Below are 18,170 nucleotides of genomic sequence, written 5' to 3'. Positions count from 1 at the left end.
AGGGAAGAGTCCCAAGAGAAGGAGCAGCACGGGTGACAAGGGTCAGACGGTGGGACTCCCGAGAGCCACGGCGCACTGGCGGCAGAGCCCAGGGTGAGTGGGATGAGGCAATGAGAACACACTCTGTTTTGGGACCCATGTGGCGTGGGTGTCAATGGACACGGGGAAATGCACACCAGGCTGTGGTGATGACAGCCAGGAAGAGGGGGACATGAAGATGTGGGGTCCCCGCTTAGCAGGCAGTAACAGAGGAGGAAAAGCTACAATACTGCCTGGTATATATAATCGACAACACAGCATCTGAGCCTCTGGTGACCCTGGGGAAGACCTGATAGAGCTCCCTGTCAGGATCAAATCCTGGAGGGAGGGGAGGGAGCTGACTGAGCTCCCACTATGCATTACGCTCCCACTCAAGCCTTTCCAGCCCCCATTAAGGACTTATAGGCCCCCTTTGCAGATGACAAAAGTGACAGGCCTGAGGATCCCAACAGGGTGTCTCAGAGAACATGCTAGAGGACGAAGCAGAAAATGGCAGAGCTTCGGACACAGGGGGACTTGAGCCCGGCCAGGCCCTGACAGCTGTGTGCACCAGGCCGTGTTACTCAGCAGAGCCTCAGCTCCCACTCCCACATATGAGCTGGTAGTGGGTTTTTTTCACCAGAACCGGTAAAACTGTTCTCAGTTTCGGGAGGTGTAAGTGGTTGCCTCTTAGGCTCAGATGCAGATCTGGACTCTGGCTAGAATTTTGAATTTGGGACCAGGGTCTCTGGTTCCCATGCTGACATCTCTCCCTAGCCTGGAATTGTCTCTTCCAACTGTGGCCTCTCAAGGACACCAGCGAAGAGGGAGGGGAGCTGTAGCCTGGCTGTTCTAAAACCTACACATGTCCCTTGGGCTGCTCCTATTTAGATTGAACTGCTGTGCTGCAGCCCATGCCTGCATTTTGCCAGAAGCCTGCCATTTTCGTATGGCCTCACTGCTCCATCTACAGCTGAGGTCTGCCATTTACCCTGAGCCAAGGTTGCTCCCTATATACTGTTCTCAGCTTGCCCAGCCAGGAGCAACCTTGACCCCTAGGCTCTCTCCCCTGACCCACTGGACCTAGGCCCACTGTCTAGATTTTCTCAGGTAGCTGCCACCCCACCCACCACTATTCCTGCAATGAACCCTATTCTCCTCTTCCTTTCTTAAGTCCTGGCACTAAAGATAGCACAGCCTGGGCCAGGCATGGCTCATGCCTGTAATCCCAGCACTTAGAGAGGCTGAGGCAGGCAGATCACATGAGGCTAGGAGTTCAAGACCAGCCTGGGCAACATGGTGAAACCCCGACTCTACTAAAAATACAAAAATTAGATAGATGTGGTGGCGCACATTTGTAATCCCAGCTACTCGGAGGCTGAGGCACAAGAATCACTTGAACCCGGGGGCAGAGGTTTCAGTGAGCCAAGATCGCACTGCTGCACTCCAGCCTGAGGACAGATTGAGATCCTGTCTCAAAAACAAAAAAAGTCCGGGTGCGGTGGTTCATGCCTGTAATCCCAGCACTTTGGGGGGCCGAGGTGGAGGCATCACTTGAGTTCAGGTGTTCAAGACCAGCCTGGCCAACATGGTGAAACCCCAAATCTACTAAAAATACAAAAATTAGCCGGGCATGGTGGCGCACGCCTGTAATCCCAGCTACTTGGGTGGCTGAGGCACAAGAATCGCTTGAACCTGGGAGACGGAGGTTGCAGTGAGCCGAGATCGCACCACTGCACTCCAGCCTGGGTGACAGAGGAGACTCTCTCAAAACAACAACCGCCACCACAATACAGCCAGGCACCAAGTTTAATTTGCATGCCGGCAAAAAACCCTGGCTTTTTTTTTTTTTTTCTGTTCTGGCTCCCAGTGTTGGCTATCTCCCCTTTCCACCCCCCAGCACTATGCCAGAGCCAGAAGCCCTCTGATCATGTCACAGCTTTGCCCCACTTAAGAGGCTGGAGCTTCAGACCCTCAGACAAGACAAGGGCCCTGAGCCAGAATGAGGGGGCACGAATGCAGCAATGTAGCCCCTCACCAAAAAGTAGTCCCTAGCAAAATAATTTCTTGCGTGGGGCATGGGGGAAGGGCGAGGGGGCTCACGCCTATAATCCCAGCACTTTGGGAGGCTGAGGCAGGCAGATCACCTGAGGTCATGAGTTCAAGACTAGCCTGGCCAACATAGCGAAACCCCAGGTTATCCGGGTGTGGTGGCATGTACCTGTAATCCCAGCTACTTGGGAGGCTGAGGCAAAAGAATCGCTTGAACTTGGGAGACAGAGGTTGCAATGAGCCACAATCACACCACTGCACTCCAGCATGACAACAGAGCAAGACTCCGTCTCAAAAATTAAAAATAAAAGGATTTCTTACAAAACAAACCCCTGGACTACTCCAATTCTGATATATATATATATGTGTGTACACACACACACACACACACACACACACACACACACACACAAGCCTGCAGTGCACACGCAGCCCCCATGCTCCCATTCCAATACCCACTGTCTGGCCCCAAGAAGAAACTCAGCCCTTCAGAGAGCTTAGGTGCAGGGAGGGGCACAACTCCATCCATTGCCCACTGGCAGGTGAATTTCATGGGCAGTGGTAGTTAGGAGCTTAACCCAAATGACCCAGAGCTCTAGTGAGATCTGGTCTGGGGCCAGAGCAACTAAGCCACCTGGGGCCCAGTCCTTCCCACCAAGTCCAGTTGTCTCGCTTCCCCGTCTCTGCTAGGAGTAGGGAGGGGCTCACTTTCAGGGCAGCCCTCTGTGCTCCTGGTCAGCTGGGCAATCCCCAAGTGCCTCATACTCCTCGTGGTGACTCAGGCGTTTCCCTGATGCCCACTGGCAGGCTGTACGGTGTGGGAACACTTCTGCCCTACCCAGGGGATGAGTGGGGACAGCCAGTGTGCCAGCGGCCTCCATGGGCTCCATCTGCCACATGGTACAGCCTGATGGACCTTCTTACTGTACCAGAGCCTAAGCTGGATCACCACCTCCATCACAATAGTACCAGCTTCCCTTCTCCAAGGACTTATTACACATCATACTCTGTGTATATTGGCAAATGTAATCCTCACAACAACCCTAAGAGGCAGGTACTATTATCATCTCCATTTAACTGATGTGGAAATTATGGCACAGAGAGGCAAAATAATTGGCTCAAGGTCACACAGTAACTAGAGAAGCAGGATTTGAGTCAAGGCAGGTTGGCTCAAGTCTTAGCCACTCTACTGTGTGCCTCATATATGGTGCTGGGTAAGACTGGACCAGGAGCTGGCATGTCCTTGCCCAGCTGGGGCTCCTTAGTCTCAGTCTGGGGCCATCACCTCCGAATCCTCTGTCTGGCTGCTAGTCCCCAGCTGTTTCTGTCAAGAACACCTTGGTCAAAGCCCTTCTGGACATTACTGCCAGAAAATGACTCCTGTGTGCTGAAGACAGCCACAGGCTCTGGTCCCTGCGTCCCTCTCCAGGCCTATCCTCCTGCTCTGCCTGCCTATGTGCCTCATGATCCCGCATCACTCCCTGAGCATGGAGGCTTGAACTGGCATCTGCCTTGAATGCCGTCCCCTCCACTAGCTAAGACCTTCTCTCCTTCACAATCTGTCTGGACCTCCTCTTCCGGGAAGCTCTCCTGGACTAGCTCCATTCTGTTCCTTCTCACCACAACCCTGACCCAGGCCCTCCAGATCTGCAATCACTACACCAAACTGCAATGTCTGCTAACTGCTCTGGCCTCACCATGTTATCAGTTTCCCAGAGAATGCCCTGTATCTTACTGAGGTAGGTCCCAGCACCTGGCATGGTGCCTGGCATTTAGTGGGTCCTCAATATACATTTGCGGAATGAATAAATATACTAAAAACCTGAGCCTTAGCCACACTATTCTGAGTTGTAACACTTGCCACTGTATCAGTTTTCATATATTACTGCCATTGAGATGCAATACTCCAAAGAAGTGAATTCTACCAGCTTCAGTCAGGCCTGGGTTCACACCCTGGCTCATCCCTCCCACTCTATGACACTTGGGGATACTAAGACTGGGATACTACCACCTAACCTGAGAGGCGGCTGTGTGGAATAAATAACGATGCAGTAACTGCTTAACAGTGCCAGGTAGATAGTAAGGGTCCTACAAATAAGGACCACAGTGGCTGCTGCTATTATTGTCACCTATGGCTTATGTTAAGGGATTGTACGGTGATATTCCAGTCCTAGAAATGTGCTAGCCTGCTGAAACCCAAGGGACCTCCACAGACAGAACTTCCCAGTTCCCTGCCTCACCATCAATTGTGGGGAGAGAACCGGCAGGGAGCCCCTTACTCTGGGCACATGCTTCTTTTTTCAGGGAGAAGGGCCTAAACCTTCCTCCCCCTCTTGCCCCACATGCAGGTGACCCAGTTGCTGTCATTTCCTTCCTCCCATACTGCAACGGAATAAGGGGCAGCCTGTGGCTGGCTACAAGACAGAGGTTGCCCCGTCTCCGTGGCAGGTGCTTTTGGGATCAGAAGTGAGGGATGTCATGGGAGAATGGGTCTGGCTGATTCTCTCCCAACCTTTCTTATCAATCATTAATCCAAGTGCTGACCTAGTGACCTGGTTTTCTAGGCCAGCAACTCTGCCGTGTTCTCTGCTTACTATTCGCCAATCCAGGTCACCCCACCCTCTTAAGGACACAGGAGAAGCCCGGGTGGCCTTCTAGCTGGCCAGAGTCAGCCCAGAGAATCACCTGAGGCCAATCCCCAGGAGTGGCCTGGGGCTAGTTTTGTTCAGAGAGTGCTGGAACCAGAGAAAAGACAGCCAGGAGGCTACCCACGCATTTCACAATTCTTCCCATTGCCCCAAGAGGCAGCCCCTAGGAACAGCCTCCAGGGCTGGACAATGTCCTAGAGAAAAGACCAGAGACAGGAGGGTACTCTTCACCAGGGATGGGAAAGCTGCCACAGAAGGGGGCCTTAGGTGTGCCCACCCACCCACCTGCAGTAGGGAGAGAGGGGCACCCAGATCCCTGCATCAGCTCTCCACTGGGAGCACTAATGTGCTGACCGCCTCTGACCGCAGCCACTGAAGACTGCGAAAAATCTGTGGTTTTCACAAAGAAGCTCATCAATGTCAAAGCATATACATATGCATAAAAACAAAACTGAAAAGACATGGCCACAAATGTTAAGGGTACTTTTCTCTGAGGGGTGGAGCTGTAGGTGATTTCGAGTTTCTTAATTATATTTTCCTATGTTATCCAGTTTCTTCACAGTGAGCGTGGGATACCTTCATAATCCGGGGTTGGTCGGGGGAAGGGGGAGACATTTTAAAAACCAAATAAAACGCAGAGATGCCAACGAGGTAAAGGCCTGCTCAGGTCCCAGAAGAGACCCAGATCTCTCCTACTGAAGCTTGAATGGGCCTGAGGCCCCTCACACTGCGTGGAGAGGGCTTCCAGGGTAGGGTGGTTCTGCCGGCCAGCAGAGACACTCACCAGGGACCGAGCCAGAGACCTTCTCAGCTAAGACCACAGGAGCTATGGTTGTGGATACTGTCCCTGCCCCTCTGCCCTTCTGGTCCCTGCCAGCTGGTTTCATTCACTCGTTCAACAAATATTTGTCAAGTACCTACCACCATGTGCCAGGCTACATTAGCCAGCAATGACCAGGGCTATGAAGGACAAATGCCAAACAAGGTGCAGCACTCAGAACACATGAGTCAGGTGCGGGTGGCCAGGAGACGCTTTCCTGAGGACCTTACGTAGCCTCTGGCCCAGGCAGGCTGAGTGGGATTCCAGGGTGATGGGAACAGTGATGTCAAAAGGCCCAAAGAATGAGGACCTGGGCTGTCTGTGGGTAGAGAGAAGGGCTGTGGCTAGAGGTCACTCAGCGTCTTGAAAGGTAAGCTGAGGATGTGGGTGTTTATTCTAGGAGGAGCAGAGAGCCAAGGGGGTTATGAAGAGGATGGGGAGGAACAGAGCTGCGTTTTCACAAAGACGTTTCAGGCTGCTGTGGAGAACAGACTGAAGATGATTTCAGCCAGGCTCGGAGGAGCAATAGTTATAGCAAACCCGGCAAGGGAGTTGGCGGGAGGGGAAGGCCACCTCCTGGAGCCCTGCAAGGTCTGGGAAGCAGCTGCCTGTTGTGTTCCTGGGAAGACTCAGGCTAAGGAGTTGAGGGATGGGGCCCTGACTCAGAGCTGAGTACCTCTCTGGCTGCCCCACCTGTGTCCTCACTGAGTAAAATGTCAGAATTAGATCATCTCCAAGGCCTGTTCCTGCTCTGCCCTCCTGGGCTCCAGCCTCCCAGAGATCCTGGTCTCAGTGATTCCCGACTATGACACACACATACAAACACAGGTATCTGGGGAGCAGACGTGGCACTTGGCACTGCTTGGCATGAGGCCAATCGACACTAACAGGCACATTCCCAGGCTTGACAACTACACCCAAGCCCCTCACACATCTGACACAGAGTTCTTGTGACCAGGATGCCAACCACAGGTCAACAGTCCTGCTTTAGGTGCTCTGTGGTTACAATGTGGACACCACCATTATACCTTTTTCTTTTTTTTTTTTTAAAGACAAGATCTCCCTGTCACCCAGGCTAGAGTGCAGTGGCACAATCACAGCTCACTGCAGCCTCGATTTCCTGGGATCAGGTGATTCTCCCACTTCAGCCTCCTGAGTAGCTGGGACCACAGGTGTGCACCACCATGCCCGGCAAATTTTTGTATTTTTTGTAGAGACGGGGTTTTGCCACGTTGCCCAGGCTGGTCTTGAACTCCTGGGCTCAGGTTATCTGTCTGCCTCAGCCTCCCAAAGTGCTGAGATTACAGGCGTGAGCCACCATGCCCAGCTACCTATTTCTTTTCGAACAATTAAGACTAGGACAGCCCTTTAAGGGCACCTGGCTAGCTGAGTTGGTAGAGCACGAGACTCTCAAGTTCCTGTAAGTGCTTTCAGGTACATCACACATCACTTAATCGACCCAGTGAGATGAGCGAAGGCAGGGCTATTTCATTTATCACTACACCCCCTACTCTGAGGGAAGCTCTGACTGGCTCCTGCTCGCTTGTGAATGCTCTGAGGGGACGAAGGCTGGTGGTAAGGAGAAGGGCAGCCACTGAGTGGGTGGCCAGCAGGCCCCATGAGAGGCAATGAAACTCTGATGGCCCAGGAGAAATGAGATGTGCAACTGCAGCGGGGAGGCAGGAATAGGGATCTGCAGGGCAGAGAGACTTCTCAACCTTCCCAGGGAGAGAGGAGACACAGAAAAATCCCACAGTTAAGCTGTGATTGGTCAGTCTGTCCAGGAGAACCCAGGGATCTCAAGTTCAAGTCTCACCTAAAAGCGTTCATGTTCTTTGACCCTATACTTCCCCTTATAGGAAAACACTGAGCTGTTCACTGCAATGTTATTCATAATAACAAAAAATCAGAAATGGCCCAATGCCCAATAATAGAGGAATGGTTAAATATATTAGGGCACACCCAGACAATTGAGTATTACCTAGTCATTAAACTCATGTTTTCATAGAATATTTAATAACTTAAGTGAAAAATACAATACAAATTTACATAAAGATCATGATTCCCATGAAAATGACTAGAAAAAGAATAGAAGAAAGTTCCCCTGTATGAAGAGGGTGGTAGGTGATTTGGTTTTTTTTTTTTAAAAATGTCATTTTTTTTGAGACACAGTCTTGCTCTGTCACTAGGCTGGGGTGCAGGCGTGGCCTTGGTTCACTGCAGCCTCCACCTCCTAGGCTCAAGTGATCCTCCTACTTCAGCCTCCAGAGTAGCTGGGACTACAGATTCATGCCACCATGCCCAACTAATTTTTGTATTTTTAGTACAGATGGGTTTTCACCATGTTGGCCAGGCTGGTCTTGAACTGAACTCCTCCCGGATCACAAGTGATCCTCCCGCCTTGGCATCTCAAAGTGTTGGAATTACAGGCATGAGCCACTGCACTGGCCTTTGTTTTTTTTTTTGTTTTTTTTTTTTGAGACAGAGTCTCACTTTGTCATCCAGGCTGGAGTACAGTGGCATAATCTCAGCTCAGTGCAAACTCTGCCTCCTGGTTTCAAGTGATTCTCCTGTCTCAGCCTCCGGAGTAGCTGGGATTACAGGCGCCTGCCACCACACCCAGCTAATTTTTGTATTTTTAGTAGAGATGGGGTTTCACCACGTTGGCCAGGCTAGTCTTGAACTCACCTCAAGTTATCCACCTACCTCAGCCTCCCAAAGTGCTGGGATTACAGGCATGAGCCACCACGCCCAGCCTTTTTTTTTTTTTTTTTTGGACAGGGTCTCACTGTTGCCCAGGCTGGAGTGCAATTGCTAGATCTCGGCTCACTGCAACTTCTGCCTCCTGGATTCAAGCAATTCTCCCACCTCAGACTCCCATAGCTGGGACTACAGACATGCGTCACCACGCCCGGCTAATTTTTATATTTTTTGGTAGAGTCAGGGTTTCACCATGTTGGCCAGGCTGATCTTGAACTCATGACCTCAAGTGATCCACCCGCCTTGGCCTCCCAAAGTGCTGGGATTACAGACATAAGCCACCGCGCCCGGCCAATGTCACTGTACTTTGAAACTTTCAGTAACACTTATGATCTTCATTTTACTTGACCCATGATAGCATGTGAGAGTGATATGACAGCTCGATCCCTCCTCCTCTACGCCTTCTCTTCATTTGGCTTCCTCCCAGGTTTTCCTCTGATATCACTGGCTGCTCCGTATCAATCTACTTTGTTGGTCTCAGTTAGCAATTTTCTTCCTAATTTCTAAAGGTCTCTTTCATTCTCCATCTACGCTCCCTCTCTTTATGATCTTATGCCAGCTTGTGCCTTCCAATGCCTTCAGAATGCTGATGATTCCCCAATTTATTTCTCCAGGCCAGCTTCTCTGATACCTCCACATGGATGTCCAATGGCAGCACAAGCCTAACACATCCAAAACCGAGCCCTCTACCTTCCCTCCATGGTCTCTCTCATCTCAGTAAATGAAAACTCCAACCTTCCAGTTAGAGTCAAGGAATCTTGCTGGCTTTGCCTTTAATAAATATACAGAATCTAATTACTTCTCACCACCTCTACTGCTATGACCCTGGTCCCAGCCAACACCATCTCTTGCCTGGATTACTGTAACAGCCTCCTAACTGGCTTTTTGGTTTCTGCCTCCCACCTCACCACCCACTGTCTGTACAGGAGTCAGTGATCCTTCCAAAATACAATTCAGATTCTGTCCCTCCTGTGATCAAATCCTTCCTGGAGCTCCCTACCTCAGAGAAAAAGCCCATCTTAATACCTGCCAGCAAGTCCTTCTGGAACTGGTACCCCTGCCTGCTCCACTCCTTCTGGTATATTAAGTACCAGGCACACGGCCTCCTGCTGGTCTCGACAAAGCGGGCATATCCTGCCTTCGGTGGGCCTTTGCGGCTGCTGTTCTCTCTAGCTAAAGTTCTTCCCCCTCACCAGTTACCCATCTCCACAGCTCACTGCCTCACCTCCCTCAGGTCCTTTCTCAAATGTGGCCATCTCAGTGAGGCCTTCCCTGGCTTCCCTATTTCAAATCTGCGCGGTCCACCCTCAGGTACTTCCATCTCCCTTCCCTGCTTCAACTTTCTCCATTCGTCTTATGGCTATCTGGCAGAGTGTATATATATTTCCTTATTTGTTTAGTGCTTGTCTCTTCCCAAAGAATATAAGCCCCATGAAGCAGAGATTTTTGTCTGTTGTTAGATTCACATAATCCTCAAGTATCAGAGGAGCAACTGGCATAATTGGAAAAAGATGTCTGTTCACCATGCAACTTGAAGCAGTCCTGTAGAGATCATTGCTCCTCAGGCTTCAGTTTTCCAGGGGTATCTGACCCTGCTTTCCAGACCACTCCAGACCATTCCAGACCCTTCAAAGGAGGAGCTCATCAAGATGAGCATAAATTGGTAGAAATGTGGTGGAGGGCGAATCTAGAAGCCTGAGGGGCCTAGCAGTGTCTGGCTAGTTCTTTTGCTAATCTGCCAAGTGACGTTGGGGTTGGTGGTTCTGTGGTGGTGGTGGTTGGGGTGGGGGTCTTCATTTTTCCCATGGGGAGGCGGCACTGGTGCTTCTTCCTCCCTTAAACTCTACAATCCTCTTGCTGAGCAGATCCCAAGGCTACTATTACTCAATGGAGGGAGGCCTCCCTGACTCAGAGTCCTAGGTCAGACCCAGGGTGGGGGTGGGGAGGTGCTGACAAATCCTCGGGTGCCTTTAAAACGTTTATATTTTCAGGGAGAAAGATAAGACCAGTCAGTACCTGCATCTACTCACAGGACAGGCTGTGCACGAGAGAAGAGTGAAGGGCAGCTGAGTCCTGAGGAGGAAATTGCCTCTGAGGCCTCAGGGAAGGTTCAAGGTCAAGGAGAGCTGGGTCTTCAAGATAATCTGAAAAGTACACTATGCTAATTATAGAAAATACTGCTGGGCACAGCAGCTGGGCAGGGAGGTTGAGATGGGAGGATTGCTTGAGCCCAGGAGTTCTAGACCAACCTCGGCAACACAGCAAGACTCTGTCTCATTTTTTTCTGTTTATTGAGACAGAGTCTCACTCTGTTGCCCAGGTTGGAGTGCAGTGGTGCAATCTCTGCTCACTGCAACCTCTGCCTCCTGGGTTCAAGCGATTCTCCTGCCTCAGTCTCCTGAGTAGCTGGGACTACAGGCGCATGCTACCACGCCCAGCTAATTTTTTGTATTTTTAGTAGAGACGGCATTTCAACACGTTAGCCAGGATGGTCTCTATCTCCTGATCTCATGATCCACCCGCCTCGGCCTCCCAAAGTGCTGGGATTATAGGCATGAGCCACCACACCCGGCCTTTTTTTTTTTTTTTTCTTCTTTTTTTAATAAAAACAATTTAAAGAAGAAGAAATAGGGCTGGGCGCGGTGGCTCATGCCTGTAATCCCAGCACTTTGGGAGGCCGAGGTGGATGGATCACGAGGTCAAGAGATCGAGATCATCCTGGCTAACACGGTGACACCCTGTCTCTACTAAAAATACAAAAAATTAGCCGGGCGTGGTGGCAGACGCCTTTAGTCCCAGCTACTCGGGAGGCTGAGGCAGGAGAATGGCATGAACCTGGGAGGTGGAGCTTGCAGTGAGCCAAGATCGTGCCACTGCACTCCAGCCTGGGCGACAGAGCGAGACTCCATCTCAAAAAAAAAAAAAAAGAAGAAGAAGTAGAAATAAAATACTTAAGAGTTTCAAAGAAGAAAATAAAGATTGAGGGGAAGGGTGTTCTAGGTAGGGGAAATGTAGGATCCTAGACCCAGGAGAGGAAGATGGAGAAAGAAACAAGGAGACAGAGAGGCAGGGAATGGAAAAGGCCGGGGAAGCAGGTCATACCAAATGCATGCAGAAGACCTTCTACAACTCTTCTTCCATGGAGACTACCCAGCTTCTGTGTGAATCAAACAGTGCATAGCACCTCTGTGTGCCAGGCATTATTCTAAGCTGCTTTCATGGAGTAACTCCCTTAGGTTTTATAAGTGGACTATAAGGCAGGTACCCATTATCCCCATTTACAGATGAGAAAATTGGAGCATGGAAGAGTGAGGTAACTTCCAAGACTCCGGGAGCCAGGAGCCAGTGAGCCATCAGAGCAGGAGCTCTTAACCACTCTACTGTACTGCCTCTTGCTACCATTTCTGAACTCTAATGCTAAAAAGGTGTTCTGTATCCTGACCAATTAGACTCTCCCTTCAACTAACTGTCATTCCTGGTCCTGTCCTGCCTGGCCCTGGTCACCAAGTCTTGGCCTGCACCTTTTCCTCCCCAAACCCTTCTTCTCTAGGTGAAACCTCTGTCACTGCAGCATTTGTCACTTGACAGGTTCCCAAACCCTCTTCCTTAGTTCATCATGTCCTCTTGATGTGTGGCTCCTAACACTCCCAGGAAGTAAGATGAAGTTAAAGTGTTGAAATGACATGTCCCACTGCCTACAGTCCACTACGACCCCCGGGCAGACCAGTCGTCACTGCCTGGACATCAAGTCAGGCCTTCCTGTGCTTATGGAAATAGAAGGGGGCCCCTTTACATCCACCCCTTCCAAAGTTTATCCTGTTGCTCCTGACCTGTCGTTAGACCTCTTTGAGGGTTTTCTAAGCCCAATTCTGTTCTCTAAAGCGCAAACAATCCCTCGTCTCCTATCATCTGTAAACCTGAAGAGCATGTCTTCTACCTATTCTCCTAAGTCAATCAGGGGCTTTCCTTAGGCAGTCATCTGTCTATGAACCTTCGGATAAGGCAGTTCAATGCATCTGAAATCCAATGCCTGGCACCCCCCTCTCTGTCCCAAGGTGCGAAGATAGCGAGTGGGCTACAGTGGAGAGAGCATTAGTGCTGAGTTATATGACAGGTACACCCCAGCTCTGTCTTTACTGTGCTGTGTACCTCTGGGCAACCTGCTACCCTCTCTGTGGCTCAGGCTTTCTGTCTGTGAGATGGGACTAATGACCATGTGCCTTCTTTAATGGCAGTGGCAATGCTGAGATGAGGGAGCAAATGTAAAAGACATTTGTATTATACACACCAAAATGTTACCTCTTACGGGTCATTTCTATTTTTTTTATTGCTTATCTGATTTTTTTTTTGGCAGGGGGGCGGGGAGACAGGGTCTCACTCTGTCACGCAGGTTGGAGTACAGAGGCGTGATCTCGGCTCACTGGAACCTCCACCTCCTGGGTTCAAGTGATTCTCCCACCTCAGCCTCCCAGGTAACTGAGACTACAGGTGCGCACCACCACGCCCAGCTAATTTTTGTATTTTTAGTAGAGATGGGGTTTCACCATGTTGGCCAGGCTGGTTTTGAACTCCTGACCTCAAGTGATCTGCCTGCCTTGGCCTCCCAAAGTGCTGAGATTACAGACATGAGTCACCGTGCCCAGCTGCTTATCTGATTTTTCTACATTTTCTAAAATGAACATGTGCTGTGTCTAGTAAGCGAGTTTTTTAAAAAAAGGTTTTACAAGCAGATATAAATGATTGTAGAGAATAAGATGAAGCAGAAAAAGCTGAAGACGACTACCTCAAGATCCATGTCATGGAATTCTCTGCAGATGCCCAAGAGCAGCAGGTGGCACAGACATGGTGCCATGGCAGGATGGCCGTGACAGCCGAAGAAAACAGTGAGTGGGGCCGGGCGCGGTGGCTCATGCCTGTAATCCCAGCACTTTGGGAGGCCGAGGCGGGCGGATCACGAGGTCAGGAGATCGAGACCATGGTGAAACCCCGTCTCTACTAAAAATCAAAAAATTAGCCGGGCGTGGTGGCGGGCGCCTGTAGTCCCAGCTACTCGGAGAGGCTGAGGCAGGAGAATGGCGTGAATCCGGGAGGCGGAACTTGCAGTGAGCCGAGATCACGCCAGTGCACTCCAGCCTGGGTGACAGAGCGAGACTCCGTCTCAAAAAAAAACAAAAAAAAAAACAAAAAAAAAACAGTGAGTGGCCCAGCTGCGCATCCGCGACACACTCGTTTTGTTTGAGACACTGATGCAGAGCTACACACACTTGCCCCACAACCTAAACTACTGGGAGGGGAAACCAGTCTAAGAACAGGAGGGAAGGGAGAATGAGGGGGATGGGTGGGGAGATAAATACCTTTATTCATGTTTGTAGTTTAAATTGTTTTTAAAACTAGCATCAACATCTTTTGTAATAAAGTGGAGTAGAAGAGTCAGGAGTCTTGTAAATGGATCTCACTCGAGTAAAGGCAGCCCAGGAGCTGCAGGCATACTGACACCAGTAAAGAAGCAAAGCTCTCCTGCGGCTCAATCTCACAGAAATGTTTAGTCTTGTTCTCAGTCCTCCTGTGCCTTTCCAAGTGCATGCCTAGCTGGTTGCTTTCTAAGGTCCCATATAAGCACCCACTTAACAAATATTTGAGAAGCATGAAGTCCCCAAGAGAGGAAAGGAAGAACCAGAGTGAAAGGACAGGTAAAACAAGAGGTTTCAAATCTCAGGGAGCCCAGAAAGACTTCTTAAGCATCAAAGCACCCTGGAGATTCAGAAAATTGGCCCATGCTGTCACCTCCCAATTCTCACATAATTTTGACAGCAGTTTCTGGATTTCATATTATACCTTCATGAGAGCCCGCTCTCAGTAAGAACATGGGTCAAAAACTGCAATCTCACTCCTCAAGACTCAGAGCCAGGAGGAGGGGTGTGTGGGATAAGATAGGGAAATGCCAGAACCAGAGTGACTTATTGATGACACTTGGGAAATACATTCAGAGAGTGCAAGGTCTCACACGCCAGGTCATGTTAGGCTTCTAACCAGTCTGGATCTCGGCCCATCTAGCAGGAGAGAGAAGGGACTCTCTTGAAAGAGTCAGGTAAAGCACTGCCACTGTTCGCTGAGCGAGCATTACAAGCAGTGATGACCAGGAGTCTGTCTATAAACCCTGTTTCCTTCCGGGGCTCTCCCTCCCAAGGTGCCCCCTCCCTCTGCTCCTGCCCACTTGGCTGCCAGAGTCCTGGGGGTCTCTCCAAGATGCAGGGTCGAAGGTGACCATGAGCCAGGGGAATAAGAACTCCCCAGAGCTCCCCACAGGGCCCATACAGCACAGCCTATGCCTCACCAAGCCACTGGCCCTGGCCCCAAATTTGGCCCCCTTCCTGGAGACCTATGAGGATGAATAGTGTGAAGAGAGGCAACAGGAACCTGAGAGGGCTGATCCTCAGGGTCTCTCAGTTTTATAGCAACAGGACAACATGATCTTGACAAGGAGCACCATTTCCTGCCTCAGCCGGAGCCAGTTTTTCCCAAAACAACTGCTCTGGGGAAGGACACCAGGGTAACATGAGGAGCAGACACTGGGTCTTTCTACTTACCAAGTGCTCAGGTGCTACTGGCCCTGGGGATGGCTGCTAACTGGAAGATGACAGGTTGGTGGGCTGCTGGTGGGTCACCAGAGCAGAAGGTCACTAAGAGCCATTCTAGAGTGCTCCAGAGTCGCTGTCACAGCCCTCCTTTCTCGCTGCCTCCTCAAGAACCTCCACCCAAATCCTGGGGCGTCCCGAGCACGTAGGCGGTGTCTCCCCACCCACAATGACCTGCTTGGCAAGGCTTGGCACACCTTTCCCCCATTAATGCTTCCTGTTTCCCTCTCTCCCCCCAGGAACCCAGGCAGCCTGAGGCAATACCTTCCTTCATGCATCTGGACTGCCCTTGGAATTCCTGGGCCAATCTGGGGATCCCAGGCATCAACCCTAAAGTGGGCCAGTGCCAGGTATGTGCAGCCAGTACTTCCCAGTCTGGGCAGGCGGAGGCTGGAACGGTGCCAGCAGCTCACCTTTGCAACACAGCATGGAAGCATTTATTTCAAGGGTGGCTGGGGAGCAACCAACAGCCTGCCTCCTAGCTTGCAGGACAGCCTGCCACATGCAGGGGAGGAACCAGTTTGCTTTGGGCAAACTGCTTTACTTCTCTGAGCCACCCACCCTTGAAATAAATACTTCCGCCCTGCGTTACAGAGGAGAGCTGCTGGTGCCGTTCCAGCCTCCGCCTGCCTGGACCGGGAAGTATAGGCTGCATATACCTGGTGCTGGCACTGGCCCATGTTAGGGTTGGTGCCTGGGTTCCCCAAATTGGCCCAGGAATTCCAAGGGCAGTCCAGATGGATAAAGGAAGGCACCTCTCTCTTCCCTCTCACCTGTCAAGGCCTATAAGGCTTGGTGCTCTTCTGCTTGGTTCTGAGCCCTACATCCGAGTGGTCAGTGCCACAATCATAACAACCAGCCACCTCACAAAGGAGGCAGCTTGGCATAAGGACAAGGGCAGGGCTTTGCCCCCAGACAAAAATGGGTTTGAATCCTAGCTCTGTCACTCACTAGCTGAGTAGCTTTGGGCAAACTGCTTCACTTCTCTGAGTGTCTATTTCCTTATATGTACAGTCTCACATAGCTCAGAAATGACTTGGCTATGGTCACAGGGAGAGATGGCTGTAGAGCTTGGTCCCAGGTCCTGGCATACCAGCTTCCAGAGCTTGTCTGACTATACGAGGATGTTTCTTAACTGCACCTACACATGACAGAGAAAATAGTCATCTCTTTTCCTAAATGGCTGTCAGCAATTCCCAAAGTCAGGGAAAAGTTCCTTTCGAAGTTCACTGCCTTAATACAAAAGTAGCCTTCACAGATGCCAATTTAACTAGGTGAACCAAGTTAGCATCACCTTTACTAGGGCCAACTGGCACCACTGTGCCTCCTGATGTAAGCAACAGGAAGCACACCTCATCTATGTGGGTTCCCACCAACAACGTAAACCCGAAACTAATCACAAGGAAACAATCCAACAGATATGGAATGTGGACCATCTATGACACGTCAAGCAAATGCGCCAAACTGTTAGCAACTGGCGAATCTTGGTGAAGGAAATACAGGAATTCATTGTTTTATTCTTTTAACTTTACTCTAGTTTTAACCTTTAAGAGTAACTTTTAAATATTGAATATGTGTAGTATTACTCTTAAATCATTAAGTGATTTTTATTTGGTATTCATTTTGTGTTAATGCTCTCTTCCGCATTTTCTATTATCAGATGTCTGTATCAGGTAGAGATCATTTTTACATGCTAATGAAATACATACAATCATATCACAATATATTTGTCCATAATAACAATAAACTATGCATTTATTTTATTTTTATTATTTTAATTTTTGAGATGGGGTCTCACTCTGTCACCAAGACTATCACCACCCAGAGTGGTGCTATCATAGCTCACTGCAGCCTCAAACTCCTGGGCTCCAGCAATCCTCTTGCCTCAGCCTCCTGAGTAACTGGGACTACAGGCACATGCCACCATGCTGGCTAATTTTTTTGATTTTTAATAGAGACAAAATCTTTCTCTGTTATCAGGCAGGTCTCAAACTCCTGAGCTCAAGCCATCCTCCTGCCTTGGCCTCTCAAAGTGCTGGGATTATAGGTGTGAGCCACTGTGCCCAACCAAACCACCAAATGACGCATTTAATGTTATATCTTTTTTTCTCTTTTTCTTTTCTTTTTTTTTTTTTTTACAGAAACACCTCTGAAATTTTATCACAGAAAAAATAATTCCATTTATTATTATGACCACTCCTTATTTAAAAACTCATAAAGTGTTAGGAAAGATATAGAAAAATTTATGATTTTGGGACTTCCTGGGAATTTCTATTACTTGTTCCTCAATCCTGCAAGTTAATAACTGTTGGGAATTTGGAAGCACCAGCATCTTGATGGCCGGCCTTTGTTATGACCCCTGCTCCCACATGGCAACCTTCCACCTAGTAGCTCCAGCCAGAGAGCCCCACTCAAATAAAATATCATTTATGGGACTGTTTCAGGCACCATGTACAAAAGCACTGACCTAGACCCCTATGGGGAGAGATGACAAAAGGAGTAAAACACAGCCTGCCCTTGAAGAGGTAAGTATACAAACTGTGTGATGGAGGCCACATAAGAGGTGGCCACTGTGGAGGAAGAAATATTCCAACTTGGGAGCAGCAGGGATGATTCTGGAGTAGGTGTAATGGCCCTTCTTCTAGCTGGGCCAGAAAACTAGAAAAGGCACTCCCAGGGAAGGCCAAGGTGAGTCAGGCAAGGCAGCCCAGAACACAGGGCGCATCTGGGAATGGCGAGCCGTCCGCTTTGGCTGGGGCACCCCACTCTCTGAAGGACAGATAAAGGGCCAGGACCTGGCTAGCCTTGAATTCCTAGTTACTAAGGTGTGTAGACTTAATTCTGAGGCCCGAGGTTCTGCCCTCTGGTTCCAATGACAGTAAGAGTGGAAGGGGCAAAGAAAGTCACCAGGCGCCTTCAGAAACGACACAGTGAGAGAGGGTGAGGGTCTGAAATCTCATGTCTCACCCTTTCAAAATGATACAGTTCCAGTATTTTCCCAGGCATAGCTCCTTGCACACTTTCTTGCTGTTGCATTTTACTTCTTTATTTTGGGGAATGTGCTATTTATTTGCCTGCCTGATTTATAATTGGGGTGTAACATACTCATGGTTAGAGTATGCAATCTGCATTAATCTTAAGTATAATAAGCCCCATGAATTCCTACACTTATATACCACCATAAAACCATCACCTAGGCTGGGCTCGGTGGCTCATGCCTGTAATCCTAGCACTTTG

The 18,170-nt window shown here is 49.7% G+C and overlaps 1 protein-coding gene across 3 annotated transcripts in view; it reads right to left on the bottom strand.

Annotated features, from left to right (window-relative positions):
- PPARD (peroxisome proliferator activated receptor delta) overlaps positions 1–18,170 on the bottom strand; it is an 85,201-nt gene that overhangs the window by 22,188 nt on the left and 44,843 nt on the right. The window contains exon 1 of one of the 3 annotated variants that reach the window (XM_058432385.1): positions 15,707–15,733. The exons of the other annotated variants lie outside the window; for them this stretch is intronic. The gene's annotated coding sequence lies outside the window, so the exon portion shown is untranslated. Of the gene's footprint in view, positions 1–15,706; positions 15,734–18,170 lie in introns of those variants that run through there. 3 annotated transcript variants of the gene reach the window in all.

Source organism: Hylobates moloch, unplaced genomic scaffold (assembly GCF_009828535.3).
Source record: "Hylobates moloch isolate HMO894 unplaced genomic scaffold, HMol_V3 SCAFFOLD_20, whole genome shotgun sequence".
NCBI lineage: Eukaryota > Metazoa > Chordata > Mammalia > Primates > Hylobatidae > Hylobates > Hylobates moloch.
Note: the sequence above shows the minus strand (reverse complement) of the source record. Positions and strands in the feature narration are given on the sequence as shown.